The sequence below is a fragment of the Diceros bicornis genome, chromosome 5 (genome assembly GCF_020826845.1).
Source record: "Diceros bicornis minor isolate mBicDic1 chromosome 5, mDicBic1.mat.cur, whole genome shotgun sequence".
NCBI lineage: Eukaryota > Metazoa > Chordata > Mammalia > Perissodactyla > Rhinocerotidae > Diceros > Diceros bicornis.
In genome coordinates this window covers 41640010-41663396 of record NC_080744.1, presented here as the reverse complement: position 1 = coordinate 41663396, position 23387 = coordinate 41640010, and the positions used below count along the sequence as shown (strand labels likewise).

At 38.5% G+C, this 23387-nt stretch overlaps 1 protein-coding gene across 3 annotated transcripts in view; it reads right to left on the bottom strand.

Moving 5' to 3' along the window:
* Window positions 1-20605, bottom strand: part of CTDSPL2 (CTD small phosphatase like 2) — an 82748-nt gene extending 62143 nt beyond the window's left edge. Inside the window, exon 1 of one of the 3 annotated variants that reach the window (XM_058541470.1) lies at window positions 20134-20605. The gene's annotated coding sequence lies outside the window, so the exon portion shown is untranslated. The remainder of the gene's footprint in view (window positions 1-20133) is intronic. The other 2 variants (XM_058541469.1, XM_058541468.1) reach the window with 2 other exon arrangements.
* Between the last annotated feature and the right edge of the window lie 2782 nt (window positions 20606-23387).

Genomic DNA, 23387 nt, shown 5'->3' with positions numbered 1-23387 from the left:
ATATATATCTATTAAGTCCATCTGGTCTAGTTTTTCATTTAATTCTACTATGTCCTTTTTGACTTTCTGTCTGGACGATCTATCCATTGATGTAAGTGTTGAGGTCCCCTACTATTACTGTGTTGCTGTTAATTTCTCGTTTTAGGTGTGTTAATAGTTGCTTTATGTACTTTGGTGCATATATATTTATAAGTGTTATGTCCTCGTGGTGGAATGTCCCTTTTATCATTATATACTGCCCCTCTTTGTCTCTCAATGCCTTTTTTATCTTGAAGTCTACTTTGTCTGGATATAGATATGGCAACACTTGCTTTTTTTTGCTTGCCATTAGCTTGGAGTATCATCTTACATCCCTTCATTCTGAGCCTGTATTTGTCTTTAGAGCTGAGATGTGTTTCCTGGAGGCAGCATATTGTTGGGTCTTGTTTTTTAATCCCTCCAGCCACTCTGTGTCTTTTGATTGGAGAATTCGATTCATGTAAATTTAGAGTGATTATTGATATATGAGGGCTTAATACTGCCATTTTATCACTTGTTTTCCAGGTGTTCTGTATTTCCCTTGTTTCTCGTCCCATGTATTATGACTGCCAGTTCAATTTGGTATTTCTCTATGATGGTTTTCTCAGTTTTCTCTTTATTTATCATTTGTGTCTCTGATTTTTTGTTTAGTGGTTACTGTGAGGTTTATATAAAAGACCTTGTAGATGAGAGAGTCCATTTTCTGATAGTCTCTTATTCTTTAGTCTAAGCAGGTTCCATCCCTTTCCTCTTCCCTAAGTTATTGTTATCACAACTTATTCCATTTTGTGTTGTGAGTTTGTGATTAAAAGTAAGTGATTATAGTTATTTTTGATGTTTTCCTTCCCTTTATCTTTAATGTTATAATTAAGTGTTTGCTAACCTGTTCTGATAGAGAGCTGCAATTTTCTGACTCTGTCTATTTATTTCCTTGTTCAAGGCTCTGTAAACCCTTTCTTCTTTTTTTCTTCACATACGAGGGCCTTCTTGATCATTTCTTATAAGGGGCATCTCGTGGTGATGAACTTCCTCAGCTTTTGTTTATCTGGGAAAGCTTTTATTTCTCCATCATATCTGAAGAATAGTTTTGCTGGTTAGAATGTTCTTGGCTGAAAGTTTTTGTCTTTCAGAATTTTGCATATATCATTCCACTCTCTCCTAGCCTGTAAGGTTTCTGCTGAGAAATCTGCTAAAAGCCTCATGGGGTTCCTTTGTAGGTTATTTTCTTCTGCTTTGCTCCCCTTGATATTTTTTATTTGTCATTGACTTTTGCCAATTTTACTAATATACCTGGAGGTCTTTTTACACTGATGTAATTAGGAGTTCTATTAGCTTCATTTACATGTAATTCCAGCTTCTTCTCCCAGTTTGGGAAGTTCTCAGCTATCATTTCTTTGAATAAGCACTCTACTCCTTTCTCCTACCCTACTCCCTCTGGAATACCTATAATACTTATGTTGCATTTCCTAATTGAGTTGGATATTTCTCAGAGAATTTCCTCATTTGTTTTTTGTCTTAGTTCTCTCTCCTCCTCTATCTGTAGCATTTCTATATTTCTGTCCTCTAAATTACTGATTCTGTCCTCCATAACATCAGCTCTATTTTTTAAGGACTCCAGATTTTCCTTTGGCTCCTTCATTGTGTTTTTCCTCCCCAATATTTCTTATTGTTTTTTTTTTTTATAGTTTCAATCTCTTTTGTGAAGACTTCCCTCTGTTCATTAAATTTCTGGGACTTCAGGATTGATTTCTGGGTACCTGTCATTTTCCTTCTGGTGTGGACTGTTAATATACCTCTTCACGCTATCTGATGGGGTGGACTTGTGCCATCGCATAGTGGTAGTATCTGATCACAGATTCCACTTGCCAACACTGGTGGGGGGAGGCAGGAGCTGTATCTTCTGAGTCTTCTGTGACCCCTGGCAGATGTGCCTGTCTGTTGGAAGTTGTGCCAACAGGGTCTGTTTGCTCTTGCCCGCTGGCTGCTATTGCTTTACATACATATGTGCAGGTGCTCTGGCAGGGATCTCCTGTTCGCTGGTGGGCCAGGAGCGCTTTCTCTTGCATGCGCGATCCTGCGCACCCCCGTTCTGCACTCACTATCTGCTGGCTTGGCTGCTCAGCTTGGTGTGGATGCCCCTGTGATTACTTAGCTGCCTTGTTGTAGAGTGTTCCCACAGGATGGGAGGCAACTCCAAGAGTGCAAGCGTTCCCACAGAGGGCTGCCTTTTCCCCCTTCTTGCAGTGTTGTGCGCTGGCCGCTGTGCAAGGACCCACGCCCTAGATTGCTGCCGCTCGAGGAGGGAGAGGCGATTGCCTTATCTCCTTCCACTGCCTCCTGCGGGGGGTCCAGCACTCCCACCTTCAGACGTATGGCTGTGTGGATCTCTCAGATGTCTACTGTGTTGTGTGGATGCCCTCTGTTGGTTTATGAATGTCCTTTTCGTTGTATCTTGGGGGGAAAGACTAAGGGAAGAGCTCACTCTGTCATGATGCTGACATCACTCCCATTTCTAAGGTTTTATCCAAGAGAAATGTAAACATGTCCACAAGATATTTTTACAAAAATGTTCCTAGCAGCTTTATTTACAATAGCCCCAAACTGAAAACAACAAAAATGCCCAGCAACAAAAAGATGAACATTGTGGAGTTTTCATATGGTGGAATAATAATCAGAAACACAAAGCAACAATTACCGATATCATCAACAACATGAAAGACCCTCACAGACATTATGCTGAGCAATGGCAGACACAAAAGACCACATATTTGATGACATCATTAAAAATAAATTCTAGCAGAGGCAAAAATAATGTAAGGAGAAAAAAATCACAATAGAAGTTGCCTTGGGAAAGGAAACGTCCTATACTGTGATAGGAATGTGGATCTATTTGTTAAAACTTACAGCTAGGATCTATGTATTTCAAAGTATGTAAATTTTACCTAACTAAACACCTGTAAAAAGTTCTTATGAATATTAACCATCCACCAGGTAGGAGGAAATTAGGAGTCTGTGGGGTACAGACGTGACCAGAAAGACAAAATGTTAGTAACTGTTGAAACTGAATGACGGTTATATGGGGACTCATAATATCATTCTCTTTAATTTGTGCATATGTTTGATATTTTCCATTAAAAAATAACAACAACAAAAACCCTGACCACCAGAGCTACTAACAGGGTTAGTAGCTACTGTGAAGAAACTACTGAATAAAGTCAAAATAGAGTAGGACAGGGCCGGCCCCATGGCTTAGGGGTTAAGTGCGCGCTCCGCTGCTGGCGGCCCGGGGTTTGGATCCCAGGCGCGCACCGACGCACCGCTTCTCTGGCCATGCTGAGGCCTTGTCCCATATATAGCAACTAGAAGGATGTGCAACTATGACATACAACTATCTACTGGGGCTTTGGGGAGAAAAAATAAATAAATAAAATTAAAAAAAAAATAGAGTAGGACAGGATCAAATGAGAAAAGCAAAGAGACTGTCTAGAAAGAGTGGGGAAGAGAAACATAAACTAAGCAATCTCTGAGAGCAATCCTCCGTATTTTCAAACATGGTAAGAAAACAACAGAAAGCTCCATTTAAGTTAAAAACTATCTTGAAACACATCTTCTAGAAGTTCACGAAAACAAATTTCACATTAAAAAGTAACAGAGGGGCCGGCCCCGTGGCTTAGCAGTTAAGTGCGCGCGCTCCGCTGCTGGTGGCCCGGGTTCGGATCCTAGGCGCGCACTGACGCACCGCTTCTCCAGCCATGCTGAGGCCGCATCCCACATACAGCAACTAGAAGGATGTACAACTATGACATACAACTATCTACTAGGGCTCTGGGGAGGGGGGGGAAGGAGGAGGATTGGCAATAGATGTTAGCTCAGAGCCGGTCTTCCTCAGCCAAAAGAGGAGGATTAGCATGGATGTTAGCTCAGGGCTGATCTTCCTCACAAAAAAAAAAAAAAAGGTAGAGGGGCCAGCCGGGTGGCATAGCGGTTAAGTGAGCACGCTCCGCTTCAACAGCCCAGGGTTCGCAGGTTCGGATCCCGGGCGCACACCACGCACCGCTTGTCAGGCTATGCTGTGGCAGCATCCCATATAAAGTGGAGGAAGATGGGCACGGATGTTAGCCCAGGGCCAATCTTCCTCAGCAAAAAGAGGAGGGTTGGCAATGGATGTTAGCTCAGGACTGGTCTTCCTCACAAAAAAATTTAAAAAATAAAATAAAAATTAAAAACAAAAAAAGGCAGAGAGTATAGTAGGTAATAGGTATATTCTCTGACAATATAAACATAGACTCACCTATCTAAAAGTGAGGGAAGAGGGGCCAGCCCCAGTGGTGTAGTGGTTAAGTTCAGTGAGATCGGCTCAGGCGGCCTGGGTTCGGTTCCCTGGCATGGACCAACACCACTCGTGGCCACGCTGGGGTGGCAACCCACATACAAAATAGAGGATGACTGGTACAGATGTTAGCTCAGGGCAAGTCTTCCTCAGCAAACAAGCAAGCAAGCAAATAAATAAATAAAAGTGAAGGAAGAGGGGCCGGCCGGGTGGCGCAAGTGGTTAAGTGCGCGCGCTCCGCTGCGGCGGCCCGGGGTTCGCTGGTTCGGATCCCGGGCGCGCACCGAAGTACTGCTTGGTAAGCCATGCTATGGCGGCGTCCCATATAAAGTGGAGGAAGATGGGCATGGATGTTAGCCCAGGGCCGTCTTCCTCAGCAAAAAAAAGAGGAGGATTGGCGGATGTTAGCTCAGGGCTGATCTCCTCACAAAAAAAAAAAAAAAGTGAAGGAAGAATGGGGAGAGCACAGCAAAAAAAAAGTGTATATACCACTTCAGTAATCATATATATGGTGATAGTACTGGCATTGCTATTTATCATAATTATTCACTATCATCACCTCAAACATAATAACTTTACATAAATTTCAGTCCACATTTCTGATTCTTAAGATAGTTTCTTAGAAGTGAATTTATTAGGTTGTTAACATTTGTGAGTACCTCTAGAAATACTAACAAAGTGCCTTTTTAGAAAGATGGACTCAACCAGCAGGATACAAAGAGTGCCTGTACCACTGAATCTTGCACATCAGAATTTATTTTTAATTTTTAAAATGTTTGCTAATTGAAAGTAAAAATTATTAGTAAAACTAAATGTTTTAATTATAATTATATGCTACCTCTAGTGCCCATTTTGTTAAATGACTACGTATGCCCTATTCTAATTTTTTCTAAGAATCCAAAACACTAAAGTTGAAAAAGACTTTAGTTCAACCTCACCAACCAAAGCAGAAATCTCTCAGGTAGCATTCCTGTCTAAAGGTAATCTAGAATCTGCCTGAATGCTTAAAGAAGACATGACGCTCACTACTTCATAATGCAAATACTTAAAAATTAAAAAACCCTGCAAATATGTACTGTCCATTCCCTTTAAGAAGCGTTTCTAAGAATAATTTAACTCTACCAACTTAGTTAAGAATAATTTTCCTCGTTTTAAACTCAAAGATTAAAAATTTTTTTCACTTTAATACTTAAAAAACTGATAGATTATATAACTTTTTTTGTGTGTGTGCGGAAGATCAGCCCTGAGCTAACATCCATGCTAATCCTCCTCTTTTTGCTGAGGAAGACCAGCTCTCAGCTAACATCTATTGCCAATCCTCCTCCTTTTTTTCTCCAAAGCCCCAGTAGCTAGTTGTATGTCATAGTTGCACATCCTTCTAGTTGCTGTATGTGGGATGCGGCCTCAGCATGGCCGGAGAAGCAGTGCATCGGTGCGCGCCCACGATCTGAACCTGGGCCTCCAGTAGCAAAGCACGAGCACTTAACCGCTAAGCCACGGGGCTGGCCCAATTATACAACTTTTTTAGTTTGCTAATTATGGCTTAATTTAGAGGAGTCTAGATATTTGCATTATTTCTCCCACAACTCCCAAAAATAATGGCACTATATTTAATACTTTAAAAACTATATTTCCAAGGATCTCAATAAACATTTATCTCTTGGCATTTCCTACAAATTACTAAAATTCTAAAATAAAGGCTCAAACGTCCATGCTTACTTGAATATTGAAACATAATACAACCAAGTATACTACCAAAGCACTGTGTAAAAAAATACTGTGATGATTTTCTAATAAGTTTCCTATCTGTCGACTTCAGAAAACCAACCCTCAACCTATTCTTTTAAAAAATATAGTACCTATTTTAACTACATTTATCGGAACACAGAAAAGGTTCAAGTGATACATAACCAACAGCTGTCCTTTATTAACGGCTATGTGCAAGGCACAGTCCTAAGAGCTAATACATTATTTCACTTAATCTTTTCAATAACATAAAGTAGTGTCCATTATTTCCATTTTATGACTGAAGAAAATGAGGCAGAGAAAAGGACAGAAATGTTTGAAGTAACAATTCCTGGATAATTTTAAGAAAAATAACCAGCAATGTAAAAATAGTATATTTATCACCAAGAAAAAATTTTAACTAATTAAAAAGTTACCAAAAATTCCAATTTCTCATCACCCTCTCAAGTTTGTTTTTCACTTCTGCTCTTTTTCTAAATAGTTATTCACAATGGTTGATTTTCCTGCCGAACCCCTGGCTATGCAAAGCCTTAAAATAGGGTCAAGCTACAAACAGCTGTGTTTACAAATTGGCAGTTGGGAACTCAAAATCAAACTTCTCATAGAAACAATGTTACAAATGGGAGTTAGAGTTCCCACGCCCAGCTCCTATGGGATATTTTTACCAATAATATAACCGAACAGAAAATCTAGAATCTAAACCATTATGCAAACAGTGTGAAAAGCTATATTCCATATCTCAACACCAGGCCTATCTGTACCCATATTAAAACTATTAGATCTCTAGTGCCGGGAAAACTGGATATCCAAATGCAAAACGATGAAGTCTATGAAGTCTGGGGTCGGCCTGGTGGCGCAAGCAGTTAAGTGCGCGTGCTCCACTACAGCAGCCCAGGGTTCACCGGTTCGGATCCCAGGCACACACCGACGCACTGCTTGTCAGGCCATGCTGTGGCGGCGTCCGATATAAAGTGGAGGAAGATGAGCATGGATGTTAACCCAGGGCCAGTCTTCCTCAGCAAAAAGAGGAGGATTGGCAGATGTTAGCTCAGGGCTGATCTTCCTCACAACAACAACAAAAAAAAAGGACGAAGTTGGACAGCAACCTTACACCGTATAAAAAATTAACTCAAAATGGATCAAAGGCCTTAAGAGCTAAAACTATAAACTCTTGGAAGAAAACATAAGGGAAAAGCTCATGACATTGTATTTGGCAATGATTTCTGGGATATGACACCAAAAGCACAGGCAACAAAAAGAAAAAAAAGATAAATTGAACCACATCAAAACTAAAAACTTTTGTACATCAAAGGACACTATCAACAGAGTGAAAAGGCAGCCAATGGAATGGGAGAAATATGTGCAAATCATATATCTCATGAGAGGTTAATATCCACAATATATTTTAAAAAACTACAACTCAACAAAAAAAAAATCAAACAACCCGATTTGAAAACGGGCAAAAGACTTGAACAGACATTTCTCCCAAGAAGATATAAAAATGGTCAATAAGCACATGAAAAAATGCTCAACATCACTAATCATTAGGGAAACAAATCAAAACCACAATGAGACACCACTTCATACCCAGTAAAATGGCAATTATCAAAAAACAAAAAATAAGAAGTGTCAGCGAGGATGTGGAGAAATTGGAATCCTTGTGCACTGCTGATGTTCCTGCAAAATGGTGCAGCCACTGTGGAAAATTCTATAGCAGTTCCTCAAAAAGTTAAATAGAATTACCATATGATCTAGCAATTCTACTTCTAGGTATATGCTCCAAAGAATTGCAAGAAAGGACTCAAACAGATATTTGTAACACCCATACTCACAGCAGCTTTATTCACAATAGCGAAAAAGTGGAAGCAACAGTATCTATCCATGGATGAATGGATAAACAAAAGGTGATATATACATACAGTGGAATATTATTCAGCCTTAAAAAGGAAGGAAATTCTGCAATATGCTACAACACCGACGAACTTGGAGGACATTATGCTAAGTAAAATAAATCAGCCACAAAAAGACAAACATTGTATGATTTCACTTACATGAGGTACCTAGAGTAGTTAAATTCATAAAGACAGAAAGAATGGTGGTTGCCAGGGCCTGGGGGAAGGAGGAGAAAGAGGGCTATTGTTTAACAGACATGGAGTTTCAGTTTGGGAAGATGAAAAAGTTCTGGAAGTGGATAGTGGTAATTGCAGTGGTAATCGTGCAGCCATTAGCTGCACAAAATGAATATACTTAATATCACTGAACTGTACATTTTAAAATGGTTAAAACAGTAAACTTTATGTTATATATATTTTACCACAAGTAAAGAAAAAAAAAAAACTATAGATCTCCATCTAATCCCTTTTTCCAAGCCACTAACGATAGCATAAGATCAAGGTTTTCAATAGGGTGAGAGACAAGGACTCTGGAATGGGAAAATAAAACCTCTTTTTTTTTTTTCCTTTTTTAACAAACTACAGCAAAAAGGGGAAGAACAGAATGGAGACAGAAGTAAAGCATAGGAAAGGGGACTAAGTAAAATTTGCCCTCCTATTCTGCCTTTTAAATATTTACTTCTTATAAGACATAACAAAACAACCTGTAGACAAAAAAAATGGTGGAGTATCAGGTATAAAAATTACATAACTATTTCATCTAAATTCTAGATTTAAAAATTCAGTATATACTTTGTTTTTCTGGGCATTTCATAACAGGAAATAGAATGGAAGGATAAGCAGGGTTGGGAGAAAGAGGGATTCTGGGAAAAGATGACAAAAATAGTAGAGGTATTGACCAAAAGATAGTTTTGGGGGAACTACAGTGTTTAGGGAAGAGGAAAAAGCAATCCTGGGCCAGTTGGGGAATTATTCTCCTTCTTTACAATCAACCTAACCAATCTGAACCCTTTCCTTTGGTCTAAATCAAGAAGGCAAGAGAGTTTATCCCAAGCAACCTGAGGCCAAAGAAGTCACCGAGTTACAAACTGTAGCTCCAAAAAAGAGAAGAGAGCTCCCCTAACTGGAATTTTGCCTAAAAATCCATTTTTATACATTAATTGGGTTCTGCCTATGTAATAGAAAGCTGGAAACAACGCCACTACCAGCCTAACAACAAGAAAAAAACTGCATAAACTAAAAAATTAAACTTTTCTTGAACCCATCAGAGAGCTGAGGCCTCAGGGCAACCAAATAAAGATCCAAGAAAAGACAAGCCCTTCCTAGGAGAGACAAGATGTAAGCACTGGCTCACCTGTGGCAGAGCAAGAGAAGAGATGTTGGTGCCATAAAAGAAGGTAAAAAGAATTCAACTAAAATTGTTAATAAACTCCTTAAGGCAAAGTATGGGCTAGCTTAAGCGTGTAATACTCCTGGGAGCCGTAGACAAAAAGGGATTTCAAATCTATTTGCAGGATCTTTGCCACAAATCTCCACCAGGTGCTCACAACATGGGAACAGGCGACTGGAGAGAGTCTTCGTCTGTGGTGCAGGGCTGGAAAAGGGGAACAGCCTCTACTAGGGGAAATATCAAAGCCTCAATCAGATCCTTCTCCCTAAAGGAACAAAGACTTTAAGGCTGGGGGAGGGATAGCAAGTCCAGTCACCCCAGCGGCACAAGTGAAGACATAATTAACAATGGGAGTAGAGTGAAAGAAAAATCCCTCACCACTAGGCGAGAGGCAGGAAAAAGTCTTGGGCCCAGGATCTTATACCAATGCCATTAGACATCTCCCATCACTGAGGCAGGGTCAGGAAACTCTTTTCCAAACAAGACCTAAAAAGATACAAGGCCTATTTTGGCATAGAGGAGCAAGATCACTGAGAGAAACCCACTCCTAATGCACAGACACACAGGGCCTATCCAAGGTTGAGACTGGACCACAACAACAGAAACATTCCTGACTCCACCACCAGGCTAAGAAGCACCGATTAACACAACAGTCATCCACCGCTGGGAGAAGGTCAGAAGCATCCAGATTCTACACAGAGGCACAAGTGCACAAGGAAAGCCAAAAACTGAGAGTCAATCAGGAAAACTGAGGAACACGTTCCCATACCCCCATACCTCAACTTCTAGCCTAAGCACAAAGTAACACGAGAGAAATTTGAAGCCAAGGGTGCACTTAAGGTACCCTCTGCAACAAAAAAATGGAAACTCAGCTTACCTCAACCATCCCCCAAAAGAGTCAAGGTATGCAATTTTCCTGGTATGAATACTAAACTCCGTCTTTACTGTCCTGTTCCTGATATCTAGGATTAAATAAAACTGCAATACACACAAAAAAAGGAAGAAAATACAACCCACTGTCAAGAGACTAAGCATTCAAGAGAACCAAAAATCAATGAGGTTAAAAACAGAAAATTCAAAGAAACCAAAAGTTGATTTTTTTTTTTATAATTTTATTTATTTATTTTTTTCCCCCAAAGCCCCAGTAGATAGTTGTATGTCATAGCTGCACATCCTTCTAGTTGCTGTATGTGGGACACGGCCTCAGCATGGCCGGAGAGGCGGTGCGTCAGTGCGCACCCGGAATCCAAACCCGGACCGCCAGTAGCGGAGTGTGCGCACTTAACCGCTACGCTACGGGGCTGGCCGGAAAATCGATATTTTTAAAAAAAGAAAAGTAAACTGATAAACCTCTAGCAAGACTGAAAAAAAAAAAGGAGAAGACACAAATTATCAATACTGGGAATGGAAAAGTGAAAATCATTACACAGCCTATGGACAGTAAAAGAAAAATAATGGAATATTACAAACAACTTTATGCCCATACATTTAACAACTTAGATGAAACAGTCAAATTCCTCAAAAAATATGAACCACCAAAGCTCAGACAAGAATAGATAAACCGATCAGCGCTATATCTATTTTTAAAAATTGAAATTGTAGGAAAAGCCTCCAACATAGCAAACTCCAGGCCCAGGTGACTTCACTGGAGAATCCTACCAAACATCCAAAAAATATATATATACCAAATCTATACAAACTCTTCCAGAAAATAGAAGGGAACCCTTCCCAACTCATTTTATGAGGCCAACATTACCCTGATACTAAAACCAAAGACAATACATATTAATTGGGCCAAGTACTAGTCAAAAAACTGCCTAGAATAACATCTGCAGTAACCTAATTTTATTACCTAATCTTAAAACATAAAGGAAAGTTTTAAACATATATATACAGCCTCATCTTGATGATCCTACTATTTATGTTAGAATTTAACACATCCTCTAGGTTCTTTACAGCTCCATTACTAGAGAAGTTCTTTTCTATTATCAGTAATAACAGAATAAAACAAGTAAAGATTGGGAAATGAGTACACTAGGGAAATAAATCTACTAACGAATGAAAATGATATAGTTTAAGTAGATTATATCACAAAACAAACATAGTAATGGAGGAACAATATCTGAAGCCTAAGAACTGATGACATTGGGGGGAAAGTATACAATATAAAACAGTTCCACTTTTTCAACATTTGAACAAGATCTCATTTCAGGAATAGAAATAGCTGATTGCTCAGCAATATAAAACTGGGCAATTATGTCTGCTTTCTCTTTACCTGCAGCCCAGCTAAAAGAATGGGGGGGAGGGAGCGAGCCTCTTCCAAATGCTCAATATAAATTGCAACATTAATTCTGCTAGTTTCGCTATCACCTCTAAATTTCAGACTGATATCCAAAGCCTTCTTGACACTTTCACTTAGTACCTCAAATTCAACTTACCCAAAACTGTATTAACTTTTCCCATCCCACCCCCATACCCAAACCTGCTCTTCCTACTGTATTTTTCCTACTATATTCTTGATCACAAGTAATGCTACCACCGTCTACCTAATCAACCAAGCCAGAAACCATCCTAAACATCCTGGTCATTCTTCCTCTCCCTTGTCCCCCTACAGTGAATCACCAAATCCTGATGATTTTAACTAAAGTATATCTCACATCTTGTCCCCTTTAAATCCATCCTCCTCACTCCACAAATCTGCCTGTTCTTTCCACCAACTCCCTTCAAAATAAAGACTAACTCTGGCATTATATATAAAACTCTACAAGATCTACCTCTCCAAGTCTTTTTTCATTGCTATTTGCTGCCTCACTCTTTGCACTCCAGTAATATGTTTCCTGCCCACACTGTGCTGTATATCATGCTTCTGCCTTTCTGTTTACCTCCTTCTTTCCTTTCAACTAATTCTTATCCTCATCATTTAGAGCTCAGCCCAAGCATCATGCACCCCAAAAAGTTAAGTAACTACCTCCACACCCCCTAGCCTGTGTAAACCTGTGATTATCTCTATCTTAGGTCTTAATAAATCATACTGAAATAATCTGTTTATATATCTTTAAATTGTACTAGACTATAAGAATCTTGAAGGCAGAGATCTTATCTCTAACTCCAGTAACCTGGCACACAAGATAATTCAACCTTTGTTGAATTGAACCATAATTTTTCTCATTTTCCTCAGAGACCAGAGAATGGGGAAAAAACTATTCACTGAAACACAAACAATCCTCACTGCAGTCATCATTTCTTGCTCACAAAAGGGGGCCTATAAATAAAACTAAAAATGTTCCTTCCTCATAAGGTTTCCTTCCTCTTCACAAAATCCCTGATATCAAGCAATATTTGAAGCAAATAATTATGGTTGCAAATTGTCTTGTGTTAACAAGATTATAATAATGACACAAGCATAAACACAGTTGATAATTTGCTATTGAGGTCTTCAGCACACAAATTTCTATCAAAACAACAAAATAGCACACTGTATATGAAGGATTCTTAACAAATTATCTGGGACTAACCTAATGTGCATTCTTTCAAACAAATGTTTGCTGAACGAAGGAGAGAAAGGGGAAACAAAAGTGGGTAATAACTATAAAGAAAATTGTAAAAAGATCACCAATCAAACTTTAAAGGCAACAAAGTCTAGGTTTTCCCTAAAATTTAGGTATATATAAACTATAAGTTGGCTATATAAAGAATATATGCATGAAAGGTTCTGGAGTAGGTTTCTGAGGGAGTTACTAGAGGAATAACCTCTGGACTAGCAGGTACCAGTGCTGAATCTATCATTACTTAGCTGTGACACTGATGAGACACTGATTAAGACATGCAATCATTCCAGCACGTCATTTCCTCAACAGCAAAAAAAGTTATTGGACATCAGATCTGTGCATTTCACTACATGTAAATTTTACCTAAAAAAAGAGCTGCCAAAATGGGAGATGAGTCATTAATTAATCTGCGATGTGTTCATCCTTCTATCACATACAACTCATCCCACAGCACCCTAATTAAGACAAACATTTACTACATGCTAAAAAGTCTTCAGAATGGTTCATCATTAATAAAACAAAGATGTTACTGGACTAGATGACCCCTTTGGTCTCCTGTAGCTCTAAATTTCTACGAGTTTGTTAATTTATACTCTATTACAAATGGTATCATTACTAAACTTATATTAAAATTTATATTTGTGAAAGAAAAAGCTAAAAATCACTGCCTTAGTTGACACCAAATGACATACTCAAAAGTGTCAGCATGTTTTCACTGCCTATATTTCTAGCCTGACTAACCTGAAATCAACAGCCTCAAGTATTGCAACTGCCCACTTTTACTCTCCATTACTTCCCTAAGCCCTCTTTAAATGACTTCAGAGAAGGAAGAGATTTCTCTGTCTCTCCCACTTATCACCTAATAAAAGTCAAAAGTCAACTAGGGAAGAGGAATAAGTAGAGAAGTTATTATATAAAGCATCAACTCCAAGACAGAGAGATTCTTTTCACTGAACCTTTGCCAACAAAGTGTGTGATAAAGATAGGTGATCTTTTTGGGTCATTATCTTTGATGTATGATTTTTCTCTTTTTTATTAGCTAATAATATAGGATTCTTCAGAAACTACTAACTATAATAAGCTTATAATCAAAAACATTTGTCAAAATATAGGAAGTAAACAAAAAATAAAAGAGCTGCTGAGTTAGGTTGATAAAATTATGGAGTTTTTTCCTTCTTAGTTTTCAATGAACAACTAAAAAAAAAGAATGTTTTTTCTAAAATCATGATCAATTAATTTTCTCTAGAGAAACAAAATGTGGGTTGTTAGATACTGATGACTAAAACGCTCTATGAAAATATGAACTGATTTTTTTAAAATGGCATTATTCGGTTTGTTGATCACCAAAAACAGTTCTTTAGGCATGGTCATTCAGATATATGTTTTAAAATACTACCATTAGCACCCAAATTTAAAACTTTCTATGTTCTCAGCAGAAATACCATTAGGGCAAAATCAATATTTGTTATAAACAGAATCAGACTGTATGTCTTCTATTTCTTTAACCTAATCTTTAATAGAATAATTTGGAGATTGTTTTAATTTTAACTTTAAACTTAATTTTAAACATCTTGTAAAAAAAAAACCATTCTATTACATGATATGAAAGAAATTCATACCAATAAAACTTTATAACACAATGTGTTATTTTAGCAAAAATATTGGTTACAAATTATAAGAAGTGAGTACAATAATACTTATGAGAAGCTTTTTTTTTCCTCAAAAAGTGCACAGGAAACTTGTCACTCTATCACTTTTCATCCATATTTCTATGGAATATATATATTCCAACATACATCTTTTTTTTTAATTTACTGGGGTCATCTCTATACCTACAAGTTACAATGTATTTATTGGATACATTAACAATGAATTTTTTTTTTTTTGTGTGAGGAAGATCAGCCCTGAGCTAACTTCCATGCTAATCCTCCTCTTTTTGCTGAGGAAGACTGGCTCTGAGCTAACATCTATTGCCAATCCTCCTCCTTTCCCCCACCCCCCAAAGCCCCAGTAGATAGTTGTATGTCATAGTTGCACATCCTTCTAGTTGCTGTATGTGGGACGCGTCCTCAGCAGGGCCGGAGAAGCGGTGCGTCAGTGCGTGCCCAGGATCCGAACCCAGGCCGCCAGTGCAGAGCGCGTGCACTTAACCGCTAAGCCATGGGGCCAGCCCAACAATGAAAATTTGAAGAAAAAGTGAACCTGATTTTGGCAGAATTTTCCTAAGAGTGCTTTTCATTTAAGTAGTTCTCACCAAAGCTGGGTAAGGGGAGAGATATAACTACTTATTTATATACTCTTTTGATAAAAACTTCTATTTAAAGAAAATTAACTTTATATTAAACTTACTCTCCAGTAAATCTGGCCAGTAGAAATCTGAAACCCTCACAACAGATTAATTTGATAGTAAGAAAAGAATCAATGAGATGTTGACAAAGAAGAAAAAGTTATTAACTAAAAATCTTGAAAATTATGAAGCAAAAATCAAGGTCCTCCCCCAAAATAAATTTGCATTAAGTATCTGAAATAATTTGCCACTATTCTTGTCATGATCTACCAAGAAAAAACTAATCATTATGCTTGAGATAAACTGAAAACAAGGTCATGAATTTTTATTTGAATTACTAGTCAAAGATGAAGTATAATCATAATTCTCTAACAGAAGTGCCCTCTTGTTTGCTACTACCAAAGAAAAAAATAAAATGGTATATTCCCAATGAGAGAAAAATGCATGATTGCTTGAAATGTGATTGTGATTATTTTTCAAATAATTTTTATCAGCACATCAGAAAATTAAAGGATTGTATAATTATCTTATTTAACAAAATACACTAAAGCTGGTATTCGTAAGGTCAGTGAGAGGTTAATCATTTTCAACTCAATAAGATAGTCATACATATTTGTGGAATACTAGGAAGAAAGCAATTATTACTAAAATAATCATAGTTTTTCTCAACTAAAAAGATGCTTATGTGTTCTGGATACTTTTCTTTAACAAATAATATACTCTTCTAATAAAGCGTACTTTTAAATTCCTACTTAAAGATTACTTTAACTGGTCAACATGAAAAACTTAAAATGTCAGTTTATGCTGCTAACAGGGTCTTACTCTTCCCCTCCTTACTTATTTTTAACAACGTCTCTGCTTTTCTAGTTCCCAATTTCTCAATATAGAAGTATTCAGTCCAAAGAAAGAAAACATTCTTCCTAAACTTCCTACATAAGCCATTATTACTAAATATTCATCCCAATTATTTCTTAAGTATTCAAGTGCCTTCTAATAGGACAGTTTTGTTTCTTTAATCAAAGCAGTAAACACATTTCCTTGTCCTAAAATTATTATAGCTATTATGAAAACCTGATTGCTAGAACCTTAAGTCAAAGCACTGCTGATGATTCACCTTTAATCTAAACATACTTCCTTTTCTACAATCTCTCTAATTTAATACAGGAGAGCCTATGAATACCATAAAATATGGGTTCACTAATATAGTCAACTGGCCTACTGTGACCTTATATTAAAGTTAAAAGACTTTTTATGCAAATATTTTATAACACTATTTTTTTTAAATGGCATTTTAGTGTTTCCCTTCACTCTTTTCTAAAAATCACCATACTAACTGGGGGACCTGCAGATGAGGTAAACAAACAAAAGGGCTGACTAAACCTATAAACCATATTTTGTCCTTAAGGTCCTATGATTCTTCTTGGGACCACACTTAGCCTCACCCCTCATTACTGTCAGATTCACAAGATTCCCAAAGGACCCCAAGAGGCCCAAGCTTCTCACTACAACTCTACCCCACCATGCCTTTCTCCCCTAGACAATGTTCCTATACGCCACACCTTTCCTGATCATAGTCAGTGCATAAAAGCTTTCCTCTACATTCCACTGCCTCTGAACCCTCACCTGGTATCAGCAAGTTTATCTGATAAATTAATCTGTGCTAATATTGTCAATAAAAGACACTAGTTTAAAGTTTCTCTTCCAGAGAATTTGTGATTTTAAACAGAACATTTTAGAAAGAATTTCATAACACACAGGAGAGATAGTTTGGCATTGGCAATTTCCAAATTATACCACACAGTCAACCACCTAGTCAACCTATTTGTAATGTAGATCCAAGTACAATTACTACACTTTAAATTAAAAATTAATTTAGTCTTACAACCAGTAGTGAATATATGTCTGGCTTAGATATATGCCTCATGGCAAATGTCAAGTTAGTGGAAACTAAAATTGCAATTGTATGGTTTTATCATAAGTCATGGCCATATCTGTTACATCTTCTCATCTTCAAAGTAGAGCAAATGACCCCCATAGCCAATCCAGTTAAATTAGTGAGTTAACTTTTTAACCTACCCAGAAGAATTACTTAGAGCACACCATTTATGAAGTCCTCTCAGCACTTTTGATACAGCAGTCCCCCCTCATCTGTGGGAAATCTGTTCCAAGACCCCCAGTGGATGCCTGAAACCATGGGTAGTACTGAATCCCATATATACTGTTTTTTCTTATACATACATACCTATTATAAAGTTTAACTTATAAATTAGGCACAGGAAGAGATTAACAACAATGACTAATAATAAAATACAACAATTATAACAATATATTGTAATAAAAGTTATGTGAATGTGGTTTCCCTCTACGTATCTTATTGTACTGTACTCACCCTTCTTCATGTGATGATGTGAGATGATACAATGCCTACTTGATGAGATGAAGTAAGGTGAATGAAGTAGGCATTGCAACCACAGTCTTATTTTCAGACTGAGGTTGACTGCACGTAACTGAAACCGTGGAAAGCCAAACATCGGATAAGGGGGGGACTACTGTATTTATGGATTAAAGTGTTTTTTCTACTTTATGCTTTCACAACAACTTGGTAAATCACAAACATAATTAGATATTGTTTATTTCAAATTCTGACAAACCACTTTATTCTTTATCACATTAATCCAAAGCATAGTCTCCCATGACTGACATAATTTAATACCCTTTTATTCAATCTGCAATTAATTCTGTAGTTATGAGTCTATAGTCTAGTACAACCTTTTTGAACAGGTCCAAACTTCTTTTTAACCAGAACTGGATAGATTCTATTATACATAATCTTGTGAAAAAACCTCTTGACCAGAAATCTCAAACATGGGATCAACTAAATGAATTTGGGAAAGATAAAACTTCCCAAATTCTTAATTTCTTAACAGTGGAAAAAGAATAACATTACTAGCGCAAATGAAATGTCCAAGAGACACTATGTAGAATGGAATATTATAAAACATACTAATCCTATTTGGTTTTTCTATGCAATCTTATTTGGAATTTCTATACAGCTACAAATCCACAAAGGTTAAGGACAATACCACTTAGAGCTTTTACATCCTTTCAACCCCTACTGAGAAGAATTAAAAGAGTACAGGTACTGAATAAATGTAGAATTAAAACAATTCAGGAGAATTCTTGAAGACAAAGTCTACGTATAACGCTCACTCAGCTACCTGTAAATCAAATTTTATTAAAAACATCAATGCTTCACAAACTACCCAAAAAAGTCATTAATATACAGATAAAGCCTGCACTAGACCAATAATTTATTTTACATCCTTTTAAGTCACATATTTGACCCTATTTTTAAAACAAATTGACTCAAGTATCCAACATGCCCTCACCTCCACTTCGCACTCCATATTCTTTCGGTCCTAGAAGATAAGTACAAAGTTCAACTCAATCTTAAAAGACTGCTTCACGTAAGAGCTACATTTTGCCTTGACTTTCTTTATGACCTTGGGGGGAATCTACCTAATGACGACTATAATGATGTTTGTGTGTTCCTGTTTATTACTGAAATTCAATCCTAATATCATGCTAACAATAGTGAAGTCTTCTAAACTGGACCTCTAGACAGGTGAAAGCCTTTGAGTTACAAACACCAAATGATATGTAATACGAACCACATTTTTAAGACTTCATTTATTTAGTTAAAAAAAAACTACAAAGGCCCCAAGTTCAACAAGATCGCAAAACAAATTCTGAAAAACACCAACAGCCTCATTATTACTTCTCTTTATGAACAACTGGTCTTCATTGTGGGGAAAAAAAAAAAGGAGGAATAAAACTAGCTTTAACTAGCTATTTCCTTGCTTTTATAAGGATAACAGCTAGACAACTAACGACAATTTAAAGCTTGGCAAAGAATGGGGAGATGGTATATAAAGAAATCTTCAATCTGAAAATTATGAAGATAAATCTATCATTTCAAGCCACTAATTTGTACACCCATGTTGGGCAGTAATCTTGCTATTGCTTTATTAGCATTAGAAAGATAAATCTCTGCCTTGGAGGAACATTTACTAAGTACACTTCATTTCAGGATCTTAGGGCAGTTTACGAGCGGTATCTCTTTAGGCTTCCCTAAGGTACTGTAAAGTGCTTAACATCATTCACACATCCAGCCACCACTAGGGTGAGAAGTAAATAAACACGATTTACTTATGCAATTATTTACCACAGAATTCTAGTCAAGAATGCCAAAGTAAACATTCATACAGGCATTTAACACCCAAAGAAAGCGGAGAATACTACGGACGATAAGATCCACCCTTAATTGCCTACTACAGAAACCAGAGGCCTTCCACATGGACTGTTCTTTACTACCACTCTTGATTTGAAAAAGTAACAATGTCAACTCAACATTTTAACAGTACAGAAAATAAACAGATCTTAGTGAAATCTCTTCTTCCAGATCCTCAAAAGGTGTTTATAAAAACTGAGATAGAGCAACGCCCCCCTATAAAAGCACCCTCCTAGAAAGAATGAAATATCGAAAACATCAGGTGGAGCAAGGTTAGAAAAGCTGATCTAACCCAATTACCCGGAGAGACCACAGGTTTGGGGACTAGGAAGGTGAGATCGGGGTGGGGGTGGGTAGCAAAGTGAAATCTAACCCCAGAAATCACAACACAGGCCGCAGCCTGAGAGCCAAAGCTGGCGGGAAGTGAGCTCCCTTTCTGTTCCCAGGGGAAAGTCCAGAGAAGAGCAGCTCCACACAGCGGACGTACAAGGCGCCGATAGTGCATGCCTACCAAGGCGCCGGAGCCGCTGGAGAACCCGGTTGAGAAGGGGAGGAGATCCCGGCAGACGGCCCTGGAAGAGGAGGAGGACTAAAGCTGGGAGAAGCGGCAGCGTCTGGACAGGGGGATTACCTAACTGTGACGACAGAGAAGTGTCCTCAGGCTCCGGCGATGGTCCCGACTGCGCAATGTGTGGTGTCTCTCCCGCTTAGCCCGCAACAGCAACAGAACCAGCTCCTTCAGCCAGTCGCCATTTCCCGCCTACCGACCTGCTGCACCGCACGGACAGGGACCCGGATGGAAAGCGGCCTCTCCGCGCAGGCGCTTTGACTTCCTCCTCCCCCTCCCGCCACAATTCCGCGAGGTGGGAGGGAAGGAATGCGGGCGGCCACAGCGGCCAAAAAAAAAAAAAAAGCACAACTTTTACTTCCGTGAAGAGCGTTGGAGTTCCTGCCGCCGGAAGAAACTCCCGAGCCCAAATTCCTGACAAAAATTGAACGCAGGGCCTTAGAACTGGATGGTAACAAGCACAAAACCTATCACGATACGCCAGGGCCTGGGGGATATTTGTACTTTAGGGGCCTCCGTAGCTGACTGTGTAGTGGTCGCAGGGGGAGTAGGGAGTAAAGCGTTGGGACTGGAGAGGCGGGGATCCGAAGGACGGTTTTTCCTCCCGCTGCTAACGGAACTGCTTAGGCAGAGCTTGGAGGGGGAGCGAGCCCTCGCCCCGGAGGCGGGGCTTGGGAACGCGTCGCGCACCCTGGCGGCTAGGGTTTAGTAATCCGGGCGCGCCAGGTGGGTGGAGCCGAGTGGGACGGGGTGGGACTAACCGCTTGGCGCGCTGGAGGAGGTAGTGTGTGGAGATCGCTGCCCAAGGCCAGGATAAGATGTGTCTTTCGTCTTTCCTGGGATCCTAGTGTCCCCTGAAGGTCCTCTTTCCAGCTCATTGCCTAGAGGGCATAGCAAGTGCTCGGGGATCTGTCATACAGACCCACGCCCTTCGACTCCAAGCGATGTCGGCGGTAGTTCTGCTGCGAAGTCAGATCAATCAGACAAATGGGTTCCTACCTACAGGCGTGGGTCAAAGGATGGTCAGCCTCACAGGATGAAAATGTATCAATCCGGAGCGTCCAGTCCTAGTGGAATATCAGAAAGCCAAGTCTAGTGGTTGGAAGAGCATTATCTGTTTACTAAAACTCCTGTCACTCTCATTATTCAATTAAGAAATATTTATTGGAAAACCACAATATGTTAGGACCATACTAGATGCAAGGGATACAACAGGGAACAAGGCAGACGTGGATCCTGCCTTCCCAGAGTTCAGTCTTTTGAAGAAGACAGACAAACAGAATTGAAATACAATGTGATAAAATTACTGCAAGAAGGAGTTCTTGACAGGCAGTGTAAGAGCACATGAGGGGTGCTCCTCCAGTGAGGGGATCTGGGAAGGCTTTCATGAGATGACATCTAAGTGAGACATAAAGGAAGAGTTGATGTTACAAAGGAAGAGTGTCTAAGTAAAGGAAACAACAGATGGAAAAGTCCTAAGACGAGAGTGCATTGAGCAGTTGAAGTAGTTCTGTGCACCGGAGATAGAGGAGTTGGGGGGAAGATAGTGGAAAAAGGTAAGCAGAGAACCCTTGTGAATCTGGCTGTTTCTGTTTCAAAGTGTGGAGTAGGTGGGTTGTCTTCTGAAAGCCTAACATACTACAGATCCTGTCAGAGCTCAATGTTCATTTACACCCTAAATCTTCCTAGTACAAGAATGCTCTGAATGCGACATTTATTGAGAGCCCCTGGAATACAGCTTGCAGAACTAGTAATAGTCCACAAAAATAGATTCCTGAAAAACTAATTGGAAATCAACAAATAATTACTGATTATCCAGTGTGTATCACGGAAACCAATAGAATATAACCTAAACAATTACCCTAATTGATTACTAAAATAATTTTTAAATTGGATAAAAATTGGAAATGTTCTGAAGAAAAAAAGCTCCAGGTAGTATTTATTTCATACCTTCACTCTCCTAAAATTTAAGTAAAATATGCCATTTACAAAGTGCTTTTATATGCATTTTGATTCTTCCAACAACCCTGTGAGATAGGTAAAATAGGTGATATGAGTCCCCCCACTCTTCAGTTGAAGACACTGAAATTTAAAAAAAGGGGGGGAGGGAGAAAAAAAGGAGAAAGATGCCTTATCCAAAGACGGTTGCAATCAGCTAGTAAGAAATACTCAAGTCTTTCTCCTGCTCATTACACCACATCCTACTATCTCTTATGGCAATGTTATTATTGTTAGATGTTAAGTTTAGAAAGGTTGCTGGTAGTAAGCCTAAATGCTTTTGCAATTTATTTAACATTTTAACACCATTTTTCACAGAGGATAACTGTGTTATGTTCTTTTTTTCACCTTCGTCATTTATATCCAATTGTCTCTTTTCTGCAGTATCTAAGTGGATTATTGTGAAGATCAAATGAGATTATTTATGGAAAACATTTAGTAAGATGTTTTCCTTGCTCCTTTAATGGTAGTTGTTAATGTCGCTAAGCTTCAGTAACAACCCTGTACAAGATTTTAGGATAAAATAAAGATTTAAAAATAATGAACATAGGGTCGGCCCCGTGGCTTAGTGGCCCCGTGGCTTAGTGGTTAAGTGCGTGCGCTCTGATGCTGGAGGCCTGGGTTCGGATCCCGGGCACACACTGAGGCACCGCTTCTCCGGCCATGCCGAGGCCGCGTCCCATATACAGCAACTAGAAGGATGTGCAGCTATGACATACAACTATCTACTGGGGCTTTGGGGGCAAAAATAAATAAATAAATAAAATTATTTAAAAAAAAAATAATGAACATAAAAAAAAGTGTGAGGTATATTTAGATGCAAAGCAGTAGCCACAGGAAAAAATGTAATGCAAAAACTAGTGGCATGCATGCTTTTTAAACTATTCAAAACTATTGCTATATGAAAACATTAATGAAATAGGATGATCACTAAGTAATGTAATAGAAGTATCTTGGATCTTCAACAGAGTCTTTCAGTGGATCCCTTATTCCAGAGTATACGGAATATATTTACTTTTTACCTGATATATAAGGCATATGCACGTCACAATCCATTCTTACATTAATTCTATGAGTTATGTGTTTTTTATCACTCTTATTCCAACTAAGGAAGTAATATTCACAATAAATGTTGAAATATCACAGCTGTCATTTTTCTCCAAATTGCAATCACTTGATGGCAGTGACCATCTGAAACTTAACATCGTCAAAACTAAACTCTTAATTTTCTCTCAAACCTGCTTCTCTCTCTGTGTTCTCCACCTTACAGAATGCAGTTTTTCTTTCTCATATCTAACATCCAATCCATTATAAGTGCA